Consider the following 23,825-nt stretch of genomic DNA (forward strand, 5'->3'; position numbering starts at 1 on the left):
AAAAAAAGATTAGTCTGATTGTTTCATATATACTTTCAGACAGTTCATTATTGTATAGAGTCTTGCTTCAGAGCATCCACCTGTCAGCTTAAAATAGTCATTCAATTTGATGCTTGCAGGATGGACCCCGCCCACCCCGCTTGCTTCCATTTTCTATAAACCTTGTCCCAGTGAGAGTTCGGGGTTATTTCACCAAACTGTCCAGTGGGTTAACAGTGAGTAAACCCAAAGTCGAATTTATAATAAAGAGACCCTAATGTGGTTACACTGGAAAAAAAAAAAGAAAAGAAAAGAAAAAGAGGCAGTCTGTGGCTCACTCTCTCAGCATCATCTACGCCTCTATGCAGCCTTTGTGACTCCATTATTCATGCCCTAAAGGTAGCAGGACCCGGGTGCAGGCTGGGGTTTCCTCCTTTCACCCAGCAAAGACCAAGAACTGTGGGAAGTGAAGCGTGGTTTTTCTAGGGTCTGAGTTTAAGTAGAGTTCCGTGTGTACTTCCGCTCTGTTTCCTGCCTGAGAAAATGTCACGCCTCCTCTTTGTTTCCTGGTGGCGAGTGACCCCTGCTGGTCAGGCGGAGATGTTACTGTACGTCTAATTCTGTCTAGGTCAACGATTAATTATCAAGCGGTAGCTGTTGTTCGCAGGAACACCTTTACTTGATTGAGATGGCTTACACTAAAACCCCTTTTGCGTTTATGTTTTATTGCATTTAAACCCATATTTAAAAGAAAAACATTCTCTCTGTAAAATGATTAAACCCAGAGCCAAGGAACACATCGTTTTGCTCCAGTCTATGCTCACAAGCGTTGATTCAGTGGGCTCATACTTATAGAGACGATGATAATTTTTATATTTTCTTGAAAAATACTAGCTGGCAATAAACATGGGCTTTGCACATTTTGAAAGCCAGCTGGCAGCAGAAAACAACATTTGCTTAACTCCTCGGCTGAATGCTCTCATTGATGGAACATACATAGCTACCCAACCATGGCACAAAGCAATCTATGGCTCACACAGCCAGAAAACCTTTTAAATAAAGTTAGAAACATCCCACCGTCTCAGGAATCAGCATCCTGTCTTTGCACTGATCCATCTGTAAAAGAACCAGCATTTATCCATTGAATAACTCTTTTTTTTTTTTTTCCGGTAGATGTGCTCTGAGAAAGGCTTGAAATTATGTAAGGAAGCTAGTAGCCGAGTAATAACTCAAAAATGGGAGGAAACTGTATCTTCTAAGCTGCAACAATATTAAATCTATATATTTTGAGCCTCTTACCTGTCCCCATGTATTAAATAATTTATTCTGCTTTCTTTGCTGAGTTCCGTCCATGTCGCATCCATGATCCCAACTGTATAGACAAAACTACAATCTCTCCTCCACCACTGCTCCCCTCAATAGATCACAACAAGCAAAAGTGAGACTTGGGAAAGACCACGATGGGTATCTCTGAGGATTTTACAGCCATTGGCTTTAGTAAAGCAGGATTGGCAGCCTTGGGTTCAGCCAAGCAAGGGAAGTCTTTAGGAGACACTGTGGAAGCTACAGTTTCAAATATCTCTGAAATGAGGGCTGGGATATGGCTCACTGGCAGAGATGTCTAAAAGCATGTGCAAAGCCTTGGGTTCAATTGCCAGTATAGAGAAAAAAATCCGCAGTGATAACATAGAAAGAATACAGAGGAAGGAAAGAAAAGGACTGCGCTGTGTATATGCTTTCAAAATGTTTCATATATAGAAAATACCAATAAATAATGCATGTACCTTTATATGAACTGAGGAACCACCCTGATCACTGAAAAGTTGGTCAAATTTAAATAAGACAGAATGAGGCAGCACCTGCTACTTTGTAATTTTACAGTTAAATTTTAGGCATTTATTGAATTATCTCCCTCTCTTTAGATGTTTCGAACCAAGCTATTATTTATTCTATTTATTCATACTTTCCCTTGAAAAGCCAATCCTCCCTAGACCCTGAAATATTTTTTTTGAGTATGTGTATGTTTTTCAACTCTGAATTCCCATCTCTGTTTGCCTTCATCTTCCTAGCAGTGAAATGCCTCAAACTGAATACAATATCCTGGGCTTTTGAAAGGGGTCTCCGTGAATTGCTTAATAGTGAAGACCTTGTCTGGGTTTTGAAAATTGGGCTGTTGGATAACAGTAAACTCTCAGCCTTATCCATTTAAAGTCGTATCACAACTGTCCTTTTTACATTCTGAGATGCATCTTCCCCTTGCAAAGTCTTTCAACTGGACATAGTTCTTGTAATACCTTGACCCTTGCGATAAACTAATTGCATTGCATTCGTTCTCCTTATCTGTGTATTTTCTCTTAAAGCCTGAGTATACATTAATTCTTTTTCTTTTAATATTTTTCTTTCTCCTAGTTTCCAATGTTACAGTGACCCTTAGACCTTGGATACAATATTTGCAAATCCATAATGACTTCTTACTTTTTGGCCCCTTTCAGCAATGTTTTCTTTGCAAAGAGCTCAAAGCTACTAACAGAAGCTAAGGTCACACTTGAAGTACATCTCTGGCTCTACCTGAAGAATAAAGGGAGAATGGAAATGGAAACATGTTTTTAAGAATCCTAAAGATACCAAGCACTGATTGAAGCAGCACATCAGAAGATTTTTCATTCTTTCAGTGAACTGGGGTGGCCCTTTGGCTACATTCCTTTTCTATCCAACTTGAAATTTTAAAGTTTCTCCAAGTTCACAAGGCGTAAATTGCCTAAATATTGTAGAATTTGTCTTACTAAAAATATTTTTTAATCCTTGGCTCAGTTGCTCTGTTTCCCAATTCCTTCCTTGGGGGTATCAGTAAAGTTTGCTTAATAACCCACATCTCAGCTACATACTTGACTGGGTCTTGATATCTGCTAAGCTTCACTGCTATTTTTTAAATCTTTGGCTTTTTCTCTCTTCTGATCAAAGGACAGATATTTCCTAATCTTAATGTTACCCATGCTCTGCATAGTGTGGACCATAAAGATTTAGTTTTCGATGGAAAGCCATTGCATGGTTGACAAGAGCCTGACTGTTCCTTCTTCTTGTGCAGATGCCAGCGGAAACAAACTGCAGGGTCCAAGATAACCCACACACATCTCGCACTTTCAGATTCTGAGAGAGGAGCACATAACTCTGAGGACCTCCCACAGATGATGTCATGAACTGGGTGACCATGTCCACAGCATCCTTAAGGCCTATGAATTCCATATCCTGGGGCTGGAGAGATGGCTCAGTGGTTAAGAGCACTGACTGCTCTTCCAAAGGTCCTGAGTTCAATTCCCAGCAACCACATGGTGGCTCACAACCATCTGTAATGAGATCCAATGCCCTCTTCTGACGTGTTTGAAAACAGCTATAGTGTGCTCATATACATAAAATAAATAAATTTAGGGCATAGAATGGTAGACTTCTCAACAGGAGTGGAGCTTCACTTCACAGATAAAGGGCTGAGTGTCAATATAGAAGTGAAAGATCTCATCAACAATCAAAACATCTGGTGGGTAGCATAGCTACAACACCAATTTCTGAGTTCCTGGGCCTTTGAATGTAACAGTAGGTCAGAGAAAGTCTGAAGCTTTCAAAAACCATGAAGTAAATATCATTATAACATTTCAAAGAAGAAGAAACTGTCACGAAGAGATTAAGAACTTGCCCTAGAGATCTGCATCATGTAGGTAAGGCAGCACAGCACAGGGGCTGAAACTCAAGCTTCCAGACCAAATATTCACTCTTGGTCTCTCTGCCCTCTCTTTGGTGCATACCTAGCAACCAGCTCCACATCATCAAAACAGGAGCCTGTTCTAGCAGATGCACAGATTGCCTCGAGACTGCCTAGGCATGCTCTCCACTGCTGATCCACACATCCTGGTTTCCAAACTTGTCCTCACATTGCAAATATGCATGCTATCACTGCATATTTAACGACAGAGCCAAGGTAGGCTCTATCTGAGCATGTGCTTCTGCATGAGAAGAAAGATAAACTCCCTGTCTTGCCCTCAGGGAAACAACAGCTGAACCAGGAGGTTAAGCCAGATTTTTGAAAATCACTTCACTTTTTCTGCTTTGCTCTCATAAGAGGCTGTAAGTTCCCTTCTCTTCCCTGGTGGGATTTGTGCATTTCTCAGTCTGAGATGCAAAGTAAACATCTTTGCATTTAACGTATTTGTTCTGTTTCCCATGTGCCTGTAGTTGCCTTTTGCTTCTCAAAAGCCTCTGAGATTAAGACATCATGGCCAGCACCTGAGTTGAGGCATGCAGCAAGCTCAAGCTGCAATTCTGCCATTTGTGCCTGCCCTTCTCTGGGTTGTCTTGACCTCTCAGTGGCTCCCCCACAAACAGGGCACAGGACCACTAGGGCACTGAGAAGAATAGTTCTTTTATCATCCTATGGGAGCACAAGAAAACTGAGTCAGTCCACAGTAGCCAGAGAGGACCACAGAAGCCCTTAACACCAGGCTTATACACGCCATCACCTTAGACTTTCATTACATCAGACACTATAGCTCCAGGGACACATCACAGCAGAGAAATCAGATTTTATGATTGGCCCATTGCCTTAATGAGTTTTCCTTAATATTGTCTTCCCCTAAAACAGTCCCATCATATACAGGAGCCCCTGATGCTGTATAGTGTGTCCTGGTCCTGAAAAGTCTGAAGTGATCTGAGGTGAATTTGAAGTCATTTGAGGAGATACGCAGCACAGACAACACAAGGGACATTAAAGGAAGCAGATGTCACAAGGTCAATTGTCAGCCTCTGCATGCCTACCAGAGAAGTCAGAATGAGTTCTGAGGTTTTCTTTCCAAAGAGCGGCGGATAAATCCCCCTTGGTTTTTTAAGAGAACAGGGCAGAGTTAAAAAGTAAAAAAAAAAAAAAATCACCCATTATGCATCATGTATGTTGCAGAGTCTGGAATACTGAGTAAAATCCAAATAAAGATAGCTCTATGATATAATGAATGACTAGCTCTCTAAAATTCATATATTAAAATTGTGCTGTCACTGCAATAAAATGCTAGAAACACACTAACTTAAGAAAACAAGTAGTTCTATTCCACCCACATTTGGAGGTTCAAAATCCTAAGGGCGTACCCAAGCAGCGCTCATGGAGAACTGCATCCTCTGTGCTGACAGCAATTGTGAAATCTCCTAAGGGAGAAAGTAGAGAAAACTTAAGGAGGCCACTCTTGCTCCAGCAACAGCCCGCTCCAGAACATTCAGGGCGTCATCTCAGGAAAACGGTCTTCCAAGGGCACACTCCCTCAATCCCTATGGTCTAAGACAGTGGTTTTTATCCATCCTAATGCTGTAACCCTTGAATGCAGCTCCTCATGTTGTGGTGACTCCAACGATAAAATTATTTTGGGGGCCACTTCATAAATATAACATTGCTACCGTTATGAATCATAACACAGACAGACACACATATGTGTGTATGTGCCTGTGGGTGTGTGTGTGTGTGTGTGTGTGTCCTTTAAGCGACCCCTGTGAAAGGGTCATTTCACACACACACACACACACACACACACCCAAAGGGGTTATAATCCACCCTGTGTGTGAAATGACCCTTTCACAGGGGTCGCCTAAAGGACACACACACACACACACCCAAAGGGGTTATAATCCACAGTTTGAGAACCACTAGTCTAAGCCCCTTGATTGTTCCACAGTAGTTCCCAGTACTTTTCCCTGGAAACCAAGCCTCCAATTATACAAACACCTGCAGGACACAGAAAACTATCCAGACCATGATGCCCGATGTGATGTCACTGGGAGATCTGGCCTTTGGTACTTAATAGGTCAGGAAGCCAAAGCCCTTATGAATGGAATCCACAGCCTCATTACAATGCCCTCAAAGATCTCTCCCTCCCCTGAAGTGGAAATCTATAGTTTTTAGGGGGTCTTGGTTATGTGATGTGATGTTTTGCTGAAGCAGATACAGGTGAGATGCTTTGCTGAAGCAGACATGTGAAAGGACACATGATGATTAGAATGAATATAAATATGACCTCAGAAAGAGTGACGAAGCTCTTGCATCGGTTCACCTTGGTCCATTTTCTAGTCTTTACTGACATTGCTCTCGAATTGGCTTACTTTGCACCAAATTGCTGAAATTCACTTGCTATGACTTCATAGAGAGTCACACACACACACACACACACACACACACACACACACAAACTTCTCATAATATTCCAGCAGCTTCTTGTCACTTCCTCAGGCTCGTACCGAATGGTGGAAACTCCAGTTTCTTCTGGATGGAGCCACAGCTACTGAGTCGTGTTTGATGTTTTGGACTGGACTGCTGATATCCTGACAACAAAGATTGAAATCTCCTCAAATAACTGTTTCTAAACAGGTCCCCAACCTCCACTTCCTATCAACCTTTCTTTCCCCCTACCTCTGTCGATAGGCTATAAGAGAGGTTGAAGTGTGCAAGAACCAAACTAAAGTAGGTTTTGAAAACCCTGAGCCCACGCTCCCCTTCTTTTATAAAGCAACAGTGAGAAGGTGCTATTGCTGGTCCAGGAAGCTTTGCCTGATCCAGGAAACTTGCTCAGGTCAAACCTGAGTGTCTTGACCTTGGACTTCCCTGCGTCCCTACCTGTGGGAACTAAATGTCTGTAGTTTCCCGGCCAGCCAGCCTGGGCTCCAGAATCATGCACTTCCTAATAAAAGGCTTCACAGAGAAAGAATAAGGAAATGTGCTTTTCACACAGTATGTGCCATATCTTGCTTGTCATTGCACTACAGATCTGAATAATGGTGTCCAAGGTTGTGGACTGTCTATTTCTTTATCTTGTCAGTTGGTCATTTATTACTAATTTGCATGTTTTAGTATTGGTGCCAGGGCCCCAACACCATGACCAAAACCAACTTAGGAAAGAAACTGTTTATTTCATGTTATACCTTACTGACATCACTGAGAGAAGTCAGAGCAGAAACTCGAGGCAGGAACAGAAACAGACCGTGAGGAACACTGTTTACTGGCTTGTTCTCTACTGGTGTGTTCGTCTTGCTTTCTTATAACAACCGAGACTACCCAGCCAGGAGTGGTACCTTCCACAGTGGGCTGGGCCCTCATAAATAATTTATTGAATTAAGAAAATACCCCCACACACACACACAGACTTGCCTACAGGCTAAGGTGATGGAAGCAACTCCTTAGCTGAGTGTCTCTCTTTCAAGATGACTTTAGCTTCTTTCAAGCTGACAACTGCCTAACCTGCACAGTGCCTATAGTGCTAACCCTCAAAGGAAGATAACAAAGGCCAGCCTAGGCTGCATAGCAAGAACTTGTCTCAAAGAGACAAAAACTTCTGTGCTATAGAGAAACACAGAAGATGTTTGCCTTCATCTGAGGAAATCATTCTCTTACCCTTAAAATAGTAGCTAGATAATTTAATTAAACATACCTCATGCCAAGCAAGCTTCCATACCATTTCCAAGTATGAATTCACAGGACTGGAATGCTATGACTTCCCATTGCTGCATAATAGATCCCTTAAAGCACCATAGTTCAAAAGCAACAATAACCACTGCCTCACAGGTTGTGTGGAAGAGGAATGTGAGAGTGCCTTACTGGGTGATTCAAGCATAAAGTCTCTTCTGAGAATCTGACCATGTTTTCCCCATTATCTGAAATTGAGCTGAGATTAGTCTGGCTGTGAATGCCTCAAGGTGTCACCAGAGGCCTCAGTGCCTATACATGGACCTCTCATCAGGGTTTCATCAGGGTTCCATGGCATGGCTTCTAATTGAGTTTGACTGGTGTTGGTTCCAGGACCCCAACCGCTAGTTTTCTTGAAATCTCAGAGATGTAACCATCATGCATTGCAGGATAAGTCTGCAGTACTGTGGTAGGGATGCTCTGTAGGTGACAAGGCCCAGCCAGGATATTAGCTGTGACTGTGTGATGCTTCATAGTGATGCGTGCACATGAAAAACAAGTACTGCAGTTAAGCCTAAGATTTCTTAGCACATAGATGTTAGCATCTGTGTGCCTGCCTTAACTGAGAAATCCAAGCTAGAGTTATGGCTTGGTCATGGAAGTTACCTATTGGCAATCTTGCTATTTCCTTCTCAAAAGTGAGTCACAAGTCTGTTTTCATTCATGGTAGGGGAAGAAGGAACTGACTATACCCCTTCTTAAGAAAGACCTAGAAAGAATTTGAGGACATGGGTTAAAGCCCCCATAGCTTCTGTCCCTACTTCTTTGGTGTCTGTTCATTACATACTATATGGAATAGATATTGTATCGAGTAAACATTAAGGTGTTATTCATATTCTCATATTTTAAATGTTCTGTAAATTTATGGTTTTCAATTCCTTGTTACTGATTCATTTCTCCAACTTTCCATGAACTTTCTCCACTTCAGTCAGAGAGTATGGAGCAAATATATCTTCTGGGTAATCTGGAGTCCTATCACATAGCACCATGACTCCTGAAATGGCACCCATAAAGTCAATTTTAATTCAATTGTATGTAGCTAAGTAAAATATTTTATGAGATACTAGATCAAACATCTGTTCTATTTCTTCGGACTACCACTTTAGTAATTGAATTATTTACAGAAAAGGCAATCAAATTAGTTTCTCATAATTATCGACTTTTTATTGTTCATATTTCATGTTCCTTGCAACACCTAAATGAGAATGGCTCTTTTTCTACAAAGCCTTTGTTCCATTATTTTACTAGAAGCTAAAGCAATCTTATTTACTCAAGCAATCTAACTGGCAATTGAAGCCCATTTCTTGGAAACAATGACAAACAGAATGTTTATTTTGTTGTCCCGGAGCTGACGGTAGATTTCTCTTCTGGTTTATTGATTTGTGCTGCTGAGAAACAATGGCATGAACTTGCAAGAAATGTTAGTTTAAGCAAGCCAAGACTCCACCAAGCAAAAACGGTGCAGTACTTAGAAACCATCACTTCCTGCTTTCTGGGCCATAAACTGTGTTAACAGAAGGCTAAATCAGGCAGTGCATGTATCTGCTTGACTCGAAGAATCTATATCAGTGTACTCCCAGATCGGCGTTTTATTTACTCACACAAACATTTACCACACGTGCATGTGTGGTGCATCCATAGCTGGATTGAGACCTTAAACTTTCTAAGTTCTGGAAGGGCTATGATCTTCACACCCCTTTATCAAAATAAAATGAGTATCAACGTCCAATGTAGCAAAGCAAACCCCTACTGACCTGACCTTCCTACGCCTGCTAAGCAATGGGAAAATGAAATAAAATAAAGACTGAAGGCAATAGAGAGAACACAGTTCCTGAGGGAAGAATTACAGGAACTCACCCCTGCCTGGAACACATTCCAACATTGATAGCTTTTAATTTGAGGTGCATGAGAGAGGGGCAAGATGAGATCACTACACTCTGAGAGAAACTCACTTATTTATGGCCAGTGTTCATAACAAGCATAAACACTGGAAAGGAAGACAGACAAAAAGAGAACAAGAGAGGAAGAACGTTTTATGGAATGATGTGGTCATCGTGTCTCCCTTATGGTCATACCTAAGTTCTAACCCCTCCATGTTGTGATGTGGAGGTGAAGTCTTTAAGAGTTGTGGCCTATAAAGTAAGAAAATAAATGGGGGTGGGGGAGCAGAGGTGCTGCACTCAAAACAGCCTGACACAGTTCTCCTTAGAACCCCAGTCAAGTTCCATGACAGTGAGTTTACATGAAATAGAATCAAAGCGGAAGCAGCTCTAAAACATCACGAGTTTCTGCAATAGTCAGATTTCTATCACTGTGGCAAAGTCAGCTTAACAGAGGAAGGATTTATTTTGAACCACAGTTTCAGAGGCTCCATTCTGTATGCACTTGCTCTGCTGCTCCTGAACCTACCAAAGGCAGAACATTGTGACGGAGGGTGGAGCAGAGTAATACTTCTCCCTTCACAGCATGGAAGCAGAGAGAGGGGAGGGAACAGGAGCAAAGGATGCCCTCCAAAGGCATGCCCCTGAGAACCTACCTTCTCCAGTGACACCCTACCTCAAAAGGGTTGCATCACCTCCCATTACAGGCTCCAGCCTATAATATGTGTACCTCTGGAGTATATGCCAAGCCAAAGTTGCAACAGCTGCCACCAGAGAGAGTTGTCCGTACAAGTCCAGATACATAAACTGCCTAATACAGCTCTCCCAACAGGAACACAGCTGAGTCATGACTGTTGTGCCAGGTAGCATTCATGAACCCCAAAAGACCAAAAAGACCGTTTCTGATGTAATCACATTAGGGTCTCTTTATTATGAACTCAGTTTGGACTTACTTACCGATGACCCACAGAACAGTTTGGGGAAGCAGCCCCGAACTCTTATCGAGACAAGGTTTTATAGAAAATGGATATAAGTGAGAAGGTGTCCAGCCTGGCAAGCATCTAATTGAATGAATATTGTAAGCCTACAGGTGAGTGCTCTGAAGCAAGACAGTATACAATTGCAAATGGTATGAAAGTACATCTGAAACAATTAGACTAATCTTTGATTAGCTGTTGCCAGGATGCAGCTATGGAGTAACTCTTAACAAGGACAAGCTATGATGTCCTTCCTGGTACTTGTGTGTAGCTAGGGTTCAACTTTGTGCCAAGATCTTAGGCCTTGTCCCAAGATAAAATAAAATAAGTTTGCCTCTCACGAATTTATATAAAATATTAACCATATCTAGGATAATGTTCAAAACAAGCAATATACATAGGAATACATTCCTAACAGAAAAGATGACTGACCATGGAGTCACTAGTAAGGTGACTGAGTATGGCAATGAGCAGGCAAAGACCATAAAAAAAATGAAATAATTATGCTCAGTAAAGCAAATGACATGTAATTTCAGCACTGAAATGCAAGCGATAGAAAGAGGTAGATGGCTAAGATTACTCTGTAATCTGTGTATTCAAGAGACTGAGGCTAGAGGATTAGGATTTCAAGGCTAGCCTAGGCTGTATAGCAAGATACTGACTCAGAAGACAGGATAGCAGGATATACGACAGAGAAGCCTGTGTCCAGACAGCTAAGAAGTAGAGAGAAGGAGAAGCTGCTGAGCAAGCAGAGGAAGCCAAGCTTGGATTAAGGATTTAACAACAGAAACTCCAACAAACACAATGCAAGGAACTGTATTTTAAATGCTGCAAGACAAACACGTTCCTCCAAGAAGTCTGTATCTAGTGAGAAGATTCTTCAAATGTGATCGTGAAATAAGGATATCTTTTTACAACGTGTTAAGAGAACTGGATGCCAAAGGAACAGCACTAGAAGGAATGGTTCACAGTTTCGCATGGTCTGAAGGAGGATACTTCATTTTCAGATTGGAACTTGGGTCACCTAGAAACAGGAAAAAGCATCAAAGGTGGCGGTGGTCTGGAAATTAAAAAGGACTGTGCTCATACATGCCTGTGTAGCAGAACCAAAAATAAAACAAAATTTAACGGTAAAGATGCAGAATAACACCATCCTAGAAAAGTCTTCTAAGCCTCCTTTGTCCACTCTCCAGGAAGAAGCTGGTGTTCTGGGATTTCTCAGCCACAGAGAAGTTAAGCTGGTTATAGAAGGGAGAAGATTGATGGAGAAATTAGAAACCTTTAGAAGAAGAAGACTCAGGGCCTCAGGAGAGTTCTACCTTAGCTAACTGACAATTAGTCACAGCAGCAGAACTGCAAGATCCAGTGGGCCAGGCATTTCTGACAGGGGGCATGACTTGAAGATCTTCTCACTGAACCTTGCTAAACTGACCAGGGCAACAGTTGCCAGCACAATAAAGTGACTAAAGTTTCTCCTATGCTTAAGGTGACTTGTGTGCTGATGAAGTCGTCATGCCTGAAAACAAGGAAAGTTGAAAATGGATTAATACCTCTCCCTACCTGAGCATGCTCAGCCTAGTCTACCTTAGAAGCACTCAGGATACCTACCTACATTGGTCAGGCAAACTCATCCAACACAGACCCTCTATTTTGTGATGAAAGAGGGGGAAAATATACTACAGCCCTTTCCTCCCAATTGAAACCTTCCCTTCTGAAGGGAGGAGAGAGGCTCATAAGGGTCATAAGCTAGCTTAGAAAGTTTCATGATTTACAAGGCCCCCTGTAGGATTACATAAGCAGTAAACCATCACGGAGGAAAGAAGAGAAAACACCTTCAGTTGGATTTGTGCAGGATGCTCCAGGGATCCACCTCACATGAGTCACCATCCAATCAGGGTGGGTTTAGAGTGATGCAGCTGCCTTTGGGTCACCAGTGCTCTTGTAAGGAGCCCAGTAGCTGGTCCACTAAACTAGACTTGAGTGATAATAATAATTTCTTTAGAATGTCATTAGTGACCTATCTGCAGTGAGTAGGTGGTTATCCCCACCTTCTCAGGAATAGTCACACAACAGGTAGATTTCTCCCTGTGATGTGTCGAACTCCTATATCTAAGAAACGTTGGCAGCATGATCTCCTGCAGAGTCCTGGGTTACTTCCCTCATGATCATGTGGCTAGCTGTTAAGAAGTAGCTCACAGCCACAGCCCAGCCCCACAAAGAGTATTGTGCTGGATCAAAGAAGGCAGTACAGCAGCAGAATGCTTACACAAAGTAAATGGGGCCCCGACTTTAAAAATACCACCACTCCCATGAAGGGAAGAGAAGAGAGAGGAGAAAGGGAGGAAGAGATTTGCAGTCGTCCAGCAGCCTGGGAAAAGATCAAAATTCAGATTTTGTAGTGTAATTTTTACTAGGCATATATCAGTTTTGCAGTTAGTTTTTTTAAAAAACGAGGATTCATTAAGGCAGACCATCGTTAAATTAGGCACAATCTGGACAATAAAATAATGCTAGAACTGTTGTTTACTCTTAAAAGCAAAATGCCATTAGCGCTAGGTTCTAAAGACAGAGTAGCAAACACCACAGAAGGACTAAGGTAACATAAGCAGGGCAACGCAGCTCACTCATCTCTCCTGCTCAGAACTAAAATGGACGGTGATCATGCCATGAACAATGATTTTGACCAGGTTCAAGTTTACCTAATTTTCAAATGAGCAGAAAAATCAATTGCCTAAACCCTCATTTCTGGATTAAACCACTAGATTTTCCCATGCTTACACAGTGCCACTAATGTGGCCCATGACACAGTGCTCAGAATTTGGAAGAGCAGGCCAATGTGCACTGTATGAACACAGAGCCCTTTGGAAGAAGTGAAGGTTGCCAATAGTCCCTCCCAAGATCTGTATCCCATACATGCTAAGAAACAAAATTAAGGCCCAACACTGCTGTTTGTAACTGCTATGAACCATTGGACACCCTCAGATCATCAAGAAACAGTGATGCAAAGTGCTTTGTTTGCTCTTTTGATGGCTATTCTTGCTTGTCAGCTTGACTACATCTGAAATTAACTAACACCCAAAAACAGAAGGCACAACTAGGAGGGATGTTTGCTTAATTTAAATAGGAAGGCCCACTTCTGGTCTGGATCTTTGAAGTAAAGAGACACACCTTAAATCCAGATCTTCTGAACTGGGAAAGGACACACCTTTAATCCAGATGGAATCTAACCCACACCTTCTGCTGGAAGCCTATATAAGGATGCAGAAGAAGGAACCTTCTGCATTTGCCGGCTTGCTCTCACCTTGATAACAGTCCATTCCTTCATTGGCATTAGAGTCCACTTCTTCAAGATTCCAGTGCATACCAAAGAGACCTCCAGACTCATGGACCGAGCAACTACTAGATTCTTGAACCTTCCATTCACAGCCAGCTATTGTTGGATTACCTGGACCACAGCCTGGGAAGCATACTAGTAAACCCTCTTTCTATATATGTATAGAGATTCATTCTATAACTCTGGTACTCTAGAGTACCATGACTAATACAGCGATGTTTTTAGGCTTGCATAGAAATTTTTGAAAGGAGGTTATGGTAAAAACTAGAATCTACCTCTAGGTGGAGATACACGCAGTGTCCTCTCTTCAGAGTTAATTCATGGTAACAGGACCTGACTTAAGGAACCACCCGAAGGTGGGTTCCTTTCTGGAATTCCTGCCCATAGCCAGTCCCTACCATGGGCCAAAGTTCAGACTCAGAAAAACTTTAATCTTCCCCTAGCCCCTCTTCTGCTTTTTTCTTTCAGATACTGGCCAGATTCTGTGTTCTTAAACTCTCTAACACTTTGGGCATCATGATTCTTTTCCAACACTCCTTCTGGTCTTTTGAGGCTAGAGTTGCAGAGGCCACCATAGGCACATAGCATTTACTTGGGGACTGGAGATCTGATTGTCGGAGCTCAGGCTTAGGAAGCGAGCACTCTAACCCAGAGTCATCTCCCCAGTCCTCTTGTTTTCTTTGTGTAAAAATTGTGAGATGATTGTTTTCCTTGGGGTTAATTGTTCCATTTTTATGGCACTATGATCAATCTCAGGGTTGGTCTAGGCAAGGACCCTACCACTAAACGATGCCTGTGCCCTATACAACTGCCTTCAAATTTTTGGCAAACTTACAGAACATGTATATTTTTAATGGACTACTTTTGTTAAATGCCACAACAAAGAGGAATGGATAACTGGGAAAACAGATTCAATAGCTAGTGTCTCCAGGGTCCTTTGTGACTCATTTTACCACTATGTAAAACACAGTATGACAGTGCTTTCTCTCTGGATAACTGGATAACTAGAGTACTTAGCCAGAGAACCAACCTCGGCATGCACAGTTTCTGTGTTTATTTCTCTACTGCTCAGCCTCAGGACACTAAAATTGACAGGTGCCCTCCCCAACACTATAAGAGCAAGAGGATGCTTGCCAGCTGTCATTCACCTCACCTCAGCTTGTCCTTCGGCTTTTAGCATGTGTCTGGTGGCTTGTTAAAGAAGACCTAAGCCCATGTGTTAATTGCTTTTCAATTTCCAGATAAGAGTCCTGGCTCTACTCTGTTGACTCACAGAGTGCATGGTACATGCACAGCTGCCCAGGGCATGCGTATCAAGATCATAGGCTGCATAAGTGATGGCCAGTTCTTCAATCCTGGTCTTAGTTTCCTCCCCAATGAGCAAAAGTTCAGACCAAAAGTGAAATTGAAATCCCTTTAGGTACATAACAGTCTGTCTGAAAAGATTATTGTCTGAACACAATTCTTTATACAGAATTAACTCCTAAGAAATAGTTTCCAGCCAACCATATTAAGTTTAGAGAACAGTTACAATTCTACAAAAGGTATACTGGCCCCAAAGAGCTTGAAATCTGAAATCGCAGTCAAAAGGGCACAAATTCTCTTGCTCTACCAAGGTCATAGCAAATGATAAAGGGGTGGGGGAGTAGAAAGGCCTGTCTTGGACATCACACAAAATTTGAAAAGGAAAGATATTCTAAGTCTTTGACCCAAGAATCAATGACACAAATGGCCATGGGCTATCATGACACCCAGAAATGGCTTCATGGTTTATCACATGAACCCCATACTCTGAAATTCAATTCTTAAATGATTCAATTCTAAAATTCTGAGTAACTTTTTAATAAGGGCCCACAACTTCTTTCTGCACTAGGCACCACAAATTATGCAGTATATTTTATTGTCATATGGCCTTTTTAGCAAACATTGTTAGATGAAACTAACAAGTGAAGATCAAGCTGAAGTGACTGAAGATCAGTTAGAAGACATTAGATTCTCTTTTCACCCTCAGTCACTTTGCTAGCCAGAGCTATTCAGCACATTTGTAAATTATGTACTCTGACCTTCCAATGAGCATCTGCTGCAATTTTAAATGTGAAATTGAACAACACCAAAAGAGATGTGCATGCCTTATCCTTATGCACCCTCAAATATGCCCTTTATATAACGGAATTACAAGAAGGAATATGTACTGTGTGAGTTCATTGAGGGAGACTAGTAAGGACAGTGGCTTGTTCCATAGAAAAATGATAAAAGACCTCCAACACTCAGGAAGAACACACGAAAAGGTAGAGTGACATCCCCAAGCAAGAATCTCTTGCCCACTGTCTTAGTTAGGCTTTTACTGCTGTGAAGAGACACTATGACTAAGGCATAGCAACATATAATTGGGGCTGGCTTACAGTTTCAGAGGTTCACTCCATTATCATCATGGTGGGAAGCATGGCAGCATCCAGGCAGACATGGTAGTGGTGAAGGAGCTGAGAGTTCTACATCTTGATCCAAAGGCAGCCAGGAGGGGACTGTCTTCCACACACTGGGTGGAGCCTGAGCATAGGACCTCAAAGCCCACCCCCACAGTGATTCATTCACTCAAACAAGGCCACACCTATACCACAGCCATACCTAATATCGTTTTTTCCCATGGGCCAAACATATTCAAACCACCACACCCACCTACTGGCAGAACCAGCCAAGAGTTCCATGGCACAGTGACGAGTCCACTTGTGTGTCTCCTAGAAGTCATGAAAACAGCCTTAACAAACATGAGACTTACCTTGAATCCACAGAGGGGGTCGCCGTTGAGCAAAGCTGTACCAGTTCTTTCTAACTGAGCACTTGGTGCTTGCAATGGTGAATCTAAGGAAAAACAGGGACAGCTAATGACTCCTGGGGAAGGAGCCCAGTGTGGAGCAAGTATTGGGAGATGGAAATCCCATCTACCCTGGGAATAAACACAAAGGCAAGCCATTTACTCCTTGTGTCTCTGGGACAGACAGTTAAGCCATAACACTATGACATCTGTAGATGTGATGCAGAATAGGCTCCACAGTCTCAGGTGATTCAGGAGTTCTCATGACCTCCATTTGCAAACTACATTAAAGTTTGATATATGCTACATGGTATTTTCTCTTAATTAACCTTCTCAATTAAACTTTATGGCAAAACACTTGTCTTTTATCTCAGCCATCCCCAGGGGCACTGAAAAAGAAAGTACCACCAGGAATTATTCCATAAAAGCAATTACCTAGAGGAACTCGTGAAATAAATGTCCTGATTCAGGTGTTAGGTATCCTATTAACTGCATTTGAAAAATTCCAGTGCAAACAGAGTTAGTCTATCCTCTGATAGAACAGCAGCTCTGCAGAAGTCATTTCAATGCCAAATGGCTGCCGGCCTGCCACATGGAAAGTGAGATGTTAATCCCTGCTGTTAGACCTGAGCATCAGCCAGTCACTCCTAGAAGAGCTGAAAAGTGTGGTGCACACCCAGCAACATTAGCATCCCTTGGGCACTTGCTAGCAGGGCAAATTCTCAAGTTCCACTCAAGACTACATCATCATAAACTACAGGTACCGCCCGGCAACTTGGGATGTTAGTTTTGGTACTTGCTGAACTTTGAGAAATACTAAATTGGCTATCTATCGTTCTCTTTTTAAGATTTATTTATGTTTACTTTATGAGTGTGTTGCTTGCAGGTGTATATACTCACTGTGTGCATGTCCAGTGCTCACAGAGGCCCTAAGGAACTGGATCCTCTGAAACTGGAGTTCAAGATGCTTGGGAATGCCATGTGAGTCCTGGGAACCAAACTGGGTCCCCTACAAAACCGGAAGTGCCTTTAACCATGGTGCCATCTCACCAGCCCATCTCCAGTTTTCTTTGAAAGTTTTCTATATATCATTATTAGTAAGATATATATATATCAAGAGCTTAATGGGGGGGGGGGAAGATGGCTCAGAAAAGAAAGGCGATTGCTGCTAAGCTAACCTAAGTTTGATACACAAAACGTACATGGGAGGGGAAAAGAATCTACTCATTCAAATTGTCCTCTGATCTCCACTCATACACCATGGCACATAGAGTCACACATAAGCAAATAAATACATAAATAAATAATAAAAAAAATTTAAAAGTTTGAGTCAACCAGACATAGGGATATGCACCTATAATTCAAAAAGCTAAGGTTGAATTCCAAAGCAGCCTGGGCTACATACCAAGTTCCAGGCCAGCCTGAGACATATAATATGTCTTTTTCAAAAGGGGGTACTCCAGATACTTGTAATAATCTGTAATCCATTTAATCATCACAACACCCTAGGAAGTAAACCCTTCTTACTGAAAAATGGGGAAACTGAGTACAAGTTGGATAACTGTGATGGGAATGCCCTCCAAGAAAACATTCTAAAACCATTCCAGCAGTTGGCTCCCTCAAGATCTTCTTTAGCCTCAAAGCAAGTCATTGCAAGCAAGATGGCTCAGAGGGTAAAGGCAAGCCTGGTAACCTGAGCTTGACTTGATACTGAAAACACACATAAAGGTAGAGGGAAAGGACTGACCTCACAAAGTTGTCCCCTGATCTCCATATGCCTGCCCTGACATGCATGCTCTATCCCAACTCCACCCTACTTTCCCTCCTACCCCTACCTTCACACACAAGAGTATAAACACAGACACTTCAGGGCTCCCTATAGATTGGCCAAGACTGTCAGGCCTGGGCCACACTTTAGTTCTCTGCCTGCCCAGTCCTGATTGCTTCGTCTTCCTTTATGCTGATCTTCCAGTGTTTTATGTGTCATTGGCTCTCATTGTCTACTTCCAGAAAATGCACTTTACAGTGGTATCTTCTAAAGTCAGAGGCCAGTCATTGGTGGAGCCAGGACTCAGAACAGATAGTCTCCAAGGGCTTTGGTACCTTGACTATGGTACTGTGTTCCTTCTGTCCCCCATGTGAACCTGGGAAATCACAGAGAAGCATTTGGGAGGGAGAGATTAGAAATAAGTTATTTCTGGAAAAGAGGACACTAGCTGGAGTGCTAGTTGCCCCTGGTTAGGAACTGCACTGACTGATTAGAGACCTGACCCTTAGTATCCTGCTATGTTCTGAAACCTCACAGCTAAAGGAGAGCATTCATATATTCTAATCCCTGGGGATGGGGTCTTTAGGTTAATCATGATTTCAGTGGAGATCATTTGGCACAAAGCCCAGTTTCAAATAATCTATTTCTAAATCCAAACAAATTAATAGCTTGTGGCAGCTTAACAAAGAGTCTATAGGGGAAAAGAAAAGCAAAAATTGTCATGATAAATGCTTTCTAAAAGCACTTCCCGAGCAACCCTTCCCAAATCCATGTAATGCCAATTGTAAAGGCTCTGAAACTAGAATTCCCTGAGACATGCTAAATCTTAATTCCCCACACAGCATGGCTAGGAAAGTTACCTCCTCCCTCCTCCCAGGAAACCTGCAGTTCAGGTGAGGTCTTGTGCTTACAGTTAGGATTGTTAGTGTGCATGGCTACTGATCTGAAATGGGGAAAAGTATGTGATGAGTACCAATGGCTCTTCAGGCTGGTAAAGGTGGTAGGTGGCCTTCAGGCCAGACGACTTGGCAGGCCCTCATTCTCAGTATTGGGACTCCAGAGGTTTTATTGATACAAGTCATGAGAATGCCAGAGACCATGGGCCACAGGCGGAGAAACTCAACCACTCAGAGAGTCCATCTTGCAGCCAGGTTCTTCAGTGCTATGAATGACATTTCCAGGTGAGGAATTAGACAATTAGTCCATTTCAAGATGCATCTGAGCCCCAGAACAACTCTACAGCCATTCCTCTCCTCAAGGAAGAAAGACATGATTCCAACATGAGACCAAGATCAAGGCTGGACATTATGTAATGCCCCATATTCTGCATAGGAAGGAAATACTGTAAGACCAAAGAAATGCCACTCAGCACCTTGAGTTGCTCTTTCACATTTTAAATTATTTTTATATTTGTGTATGTCTGCGTGTGTGTGTGTGTGTGTGTGTGTGTGTGTGTGTGTGTAAGAGAGAACGTTAAAGAAAACTTGCTGGAGTCAGTTCTTTCTACCATGTGGGTTCCAGAGGCTGAACTCAAGTCATCAAGCTTCAAGCTTGGTGGAAAGTGCCTCTACCCCTGAACCATCTCCCTAGCCTGCAGTAGGAACTTCTGATTTCTTTGGAAAGACAGTTATGTCAAATGATGTTTTGCTGGGGAACATATGTTGAAAGAATGTTTTGCTGAAGCAGACACAGGTGAAGATGTTTTGCTCTAGCAAACAGGTGAAAGGATGCATGATGTTTAGAAGTAATCCAAATATGACCACACAGAGGGTGGGAGCTCTAGCATTTGTTCACCTTGCTCCTTTTTCTGACAGCATACATGTACTAGTTCACCTTACATTTCTTTACTTGGCTTTGCTTGTGGTCACTTCATAGAGAGAAACTCGCCAAAGAACTCTCAGGAGGTTCCTGTGCCTTCTTGCAGCTTCCTCGGACTTGGGCCAGTTGGTGGACTTTGTGGTTTCTTCTGGATTGAACTGCTATTGCTGATTCATGTGTGCTGTCTGCCAAGTGGACTGGACTGCAGCTGCTTATTCGTTTTTGGTGTTTGCTACTGGACTTGACTGAGAACAACAAAGCTTGGAATCACCCAAAAGAACTATTTCTAAACAGGTCCACTTCCCCCATATCCTAGTAACCTTTCTTTTCCATCACCTCAGGTCGGTGGTGAGCTAGAGAGGAGGTGGAACCCTTATTAAAGAAGGTTGGAAAAATTACGCCTCTGCAGCCCTATTCTCCCTCTTTTCTTCGTTTCCTTTCTTGATAGGATGGGTAATAAAAGAGGGTGATTTTATGAAAAAAAAAACATAGGCAATGGCATTATTTCTAAAACTTTAATAACATTAGCTATCATTCATAGGGAACCTAATCTATGCCAACTCAGGATAAATGTGTTATAGACCTGCATTTTATTTGTGACAATCCTATGAGAAGAGTTTTGTTGTCCTTCTATAGACATTGAACATCACTTACCCAATAACTGCCAAAGCCAAGACTCAATCCCAGTCTCTCAAAGTGTGTCCTCCCACCCATCTTCCTTCTGTCTTGTCTTCTTAACAATAGAGCTAGGCCCTCCTTTACGTAGGCTGAAAGTGAGGCATTGAGGTGCTTCCATGTCCCTCCTTGCCAGGTCATGCAGGACTATAGCACAAAGGAGCCTACAGTCCTCCTGCTAAGGTGTACAGTCAAAAGAAGATTCTTGACATGGAGAGTAAAGAACCTATGTCCTCCAGGTCCTTAACAAACTGCTCTGGAAGCTACAGCTATTCCAGACTGCTGACTTATAAATAACAGAAACTGCCGGGCGTGGTGGCGCACGCCTTTAATCCCAGCACTCGGGAGGCAGAGGCAGGTGGATTTCTGAGTTCGAGGCCAGCCTGGTCTACAAAGTGAGTTCCAGGACAGCCAGGGCTATCCAGAGAAACCCTGTCTCGAAAAAACCAAAAATAAATAAATAAATAAATAAATAAATAAATAAATAAATAACAGAAACTGACTGGGAATAACTAAAAAGGAAAAAAGGAAACAACAACAACGAACTAAATGCTCATCAAAACAGCTGGATATCAGAGAATTAGCAAGAGAGGCAAGAACTAACTGGTCTGCAGTTTGTTGGGAATCATGGCTCCCCAAGAGCTGGGAAAGCAAACACAATATGTTTGTCATCTCAACAGGAAACAATGAAGTTTTATATCAGATCCAAGACTAAGGTCAAAGGCATCTGATGTGCCCAGCTTGGGTCCTATACATTCCACTTGATTATAGGAGAACAAAGACATAGTATATGAACCACATCAAGTCCCAAGGGACAAAGCCAACTTCTTAGAATGCTGTCACCTATTACCTGAAGGAATATGGGTACTCTGAGGAAATTAGAAAATTCCAGAAAGGGACAATACCTATAAGACAAGACATTCCCCAGTGGGGAATGTGAAACTAAATGGAATCCATGAGGGAGACAGCAAAAAAAGGTGGCCCCAGCTCCATGGGTCACTCTTTTTTCAGATTATTATTTATGTGTGTGCACGTGCACATGTGCAGGTTCGTATGAGAGTGTGTGTGTGTGTGTGTGTGTGTGAGTGTGTGTGTCTATGGAATGTTCTGGTAATTGTAGTATTGGATAAGTATCAAATCACAAAGACTATGGTCATATAGGAACTTGAATAAAATCACAACTTCTAAAAGACAGAAAGGAGACAGCAATCCTGGCAAAGAATGACTGGTGTGCTGCAGGAAAACGTCTACCTCTCAGAGCCTTGCTCTCCAGAGGGGAATCCTAAGAGGGTGGGCAGGCAGGAGACAGTGCTGTGGAAGAGTGTAGCTTTGCACTCGGTGCAGGAGTCGAGGCTATAAAATAAACACAGCTACTTACAAAGAAAAGAAACATGACCACACAGGGTAACTGGTCTCCCAAAAGGAGTGACCTTGCTGGGAAAGGAAAGTGAAGAGTAATGCACACATTGAAAGAAAAATGTCAAGAAGAATCAAGGCAAACACTCTGAATCAGAGGACTGTCTTCAAAGCAGGACATTTCTGAAGAATGTGCTCATGGATCCGCCTTGTGAAAGCTCGGTGCAGTGTGATCCTAAGACAAAAGGTCAAGTAATTCTCACTTAGCGGATCTAGGGACAGTCTAAAAGTGGACATTGTTTTTAAGCCCCCAGGTTAGTGATGTTCCGTGAAGACAATATGTCAGAGAAGACTCTATTTTCATCACACAATACCAATTGAGAGAGAGAGAGAGAGAATTTAGAGAAAGTGTACCAGTTCTCAGAGAGGGGGGAACACACTTGGAAAATAGTGGATTTTATAAGGTGAGTTACTGGGAATATATAATACCATACAAGGAATTTCTCCAGATAATGATGAATTTCTAAGTACACTTCTGCTGTGAAGTAATGGAGAAGGGACACGAATCTGTGCCACAGAACCAGAGGAGTCCGTAGCTCTATCTCATCGACATTGTTTCTCTTCTGTTCCCAGAGAGTCTTCGGAACTGCTCTGGTATCCAGGAAGACAAAGACAGAGAATAAGTTAACAGCTCAAACTCAAATGCAGCTTCTGAAGAGACTAAGGCAGGACCTCGTGGGTGGAGTAGGGGCATGCTCTATCACAGAGGAGAAAAGAGACAGTGGGGCAATCTCCCCAGAGCCAGCCCCAACTAGAAGCCAGGTGCAGTGGCACAGGCCTGTAAGGCCAGCCCTAGAGAGCATGAGGAAGAAGAGTGAGTTCAAGGCTACTGAGGGCCATGTAAATCTCATCTATCCTCAGTTTTATGCCTAGCAGTTGCCTCTCTAAACTGTCCGTGTCACCCAAAAAGGACATGAACTCGAACCTATACTCCTCGAGTGTGTGCCCAAGGCAACAGCAAACAGTCTCATTCAGGAGGGATTTGCAGAGTATCAGCTGAGATGAACGGAAGAACAAGTTCAACGCTGACCCTAAAGACATTTACAGTGTCGTGGAGAACCTAAGACATCCGGATGTCCAATAATGGCGCTACTTAAGATAGAGTTAGGAAGAAAATTCAAAAAAATTTTTTGAGACAGGGTTTCTCTGTATAGCCCTGGCTGTCCTAGAACTCACTTTGTAGACCAGGCTGGCCTTGAACTCAGAAATCCAACAATTCATATTAAAAAAAAAAAAAAAAAACCCTACTTCTAGCTATACAAATACGTGCAAAGTTGAAAGGAGAGAAGCGAAACAGACTAAAACACCAAAAAACAAAAAAAAAAAACAACAAAAAAAAAAACTATTAAGGGATTAATTCAAAAAGAAGTGGAGAGAAGACAGGGGAGAGGGGAGGGGAGGGGAGAAGAGGAGAAGTCAAAGAAATGGAGATAGAGCCGGCTGTCTTAGAACCCCTGACCTGATGAATTAACAAGAAAGGAAGCCCTATTTTAAAATGATGAGCCACAATACATGAAAGAGTATTATTTTTGTCTTTTTGGGGCAGAACAAGAGAAAGCAAGGAAAAGCTTCAGGACCAACCCTGGGTGTAGCTGGCTAATGAACCGAACTCTAGGCACGACCCACCTCTCCTCGCAAGGAAATGGCAGCATGGACAGAACTCTGCTTCCAGTTGCCAGC

This window comes from Mus caroli, chromosome 3 (genome assembly GCF_900094665.2).
Source record: "Mus caroli chromosome 3, CAROLI_EIJ_v1.1, whole genome shotgun sequence".
NCBI lineage: Eukaryota > Metazoa > Chordata > Mammalia > Rodentia > Muridae > Mus > Mus caroli.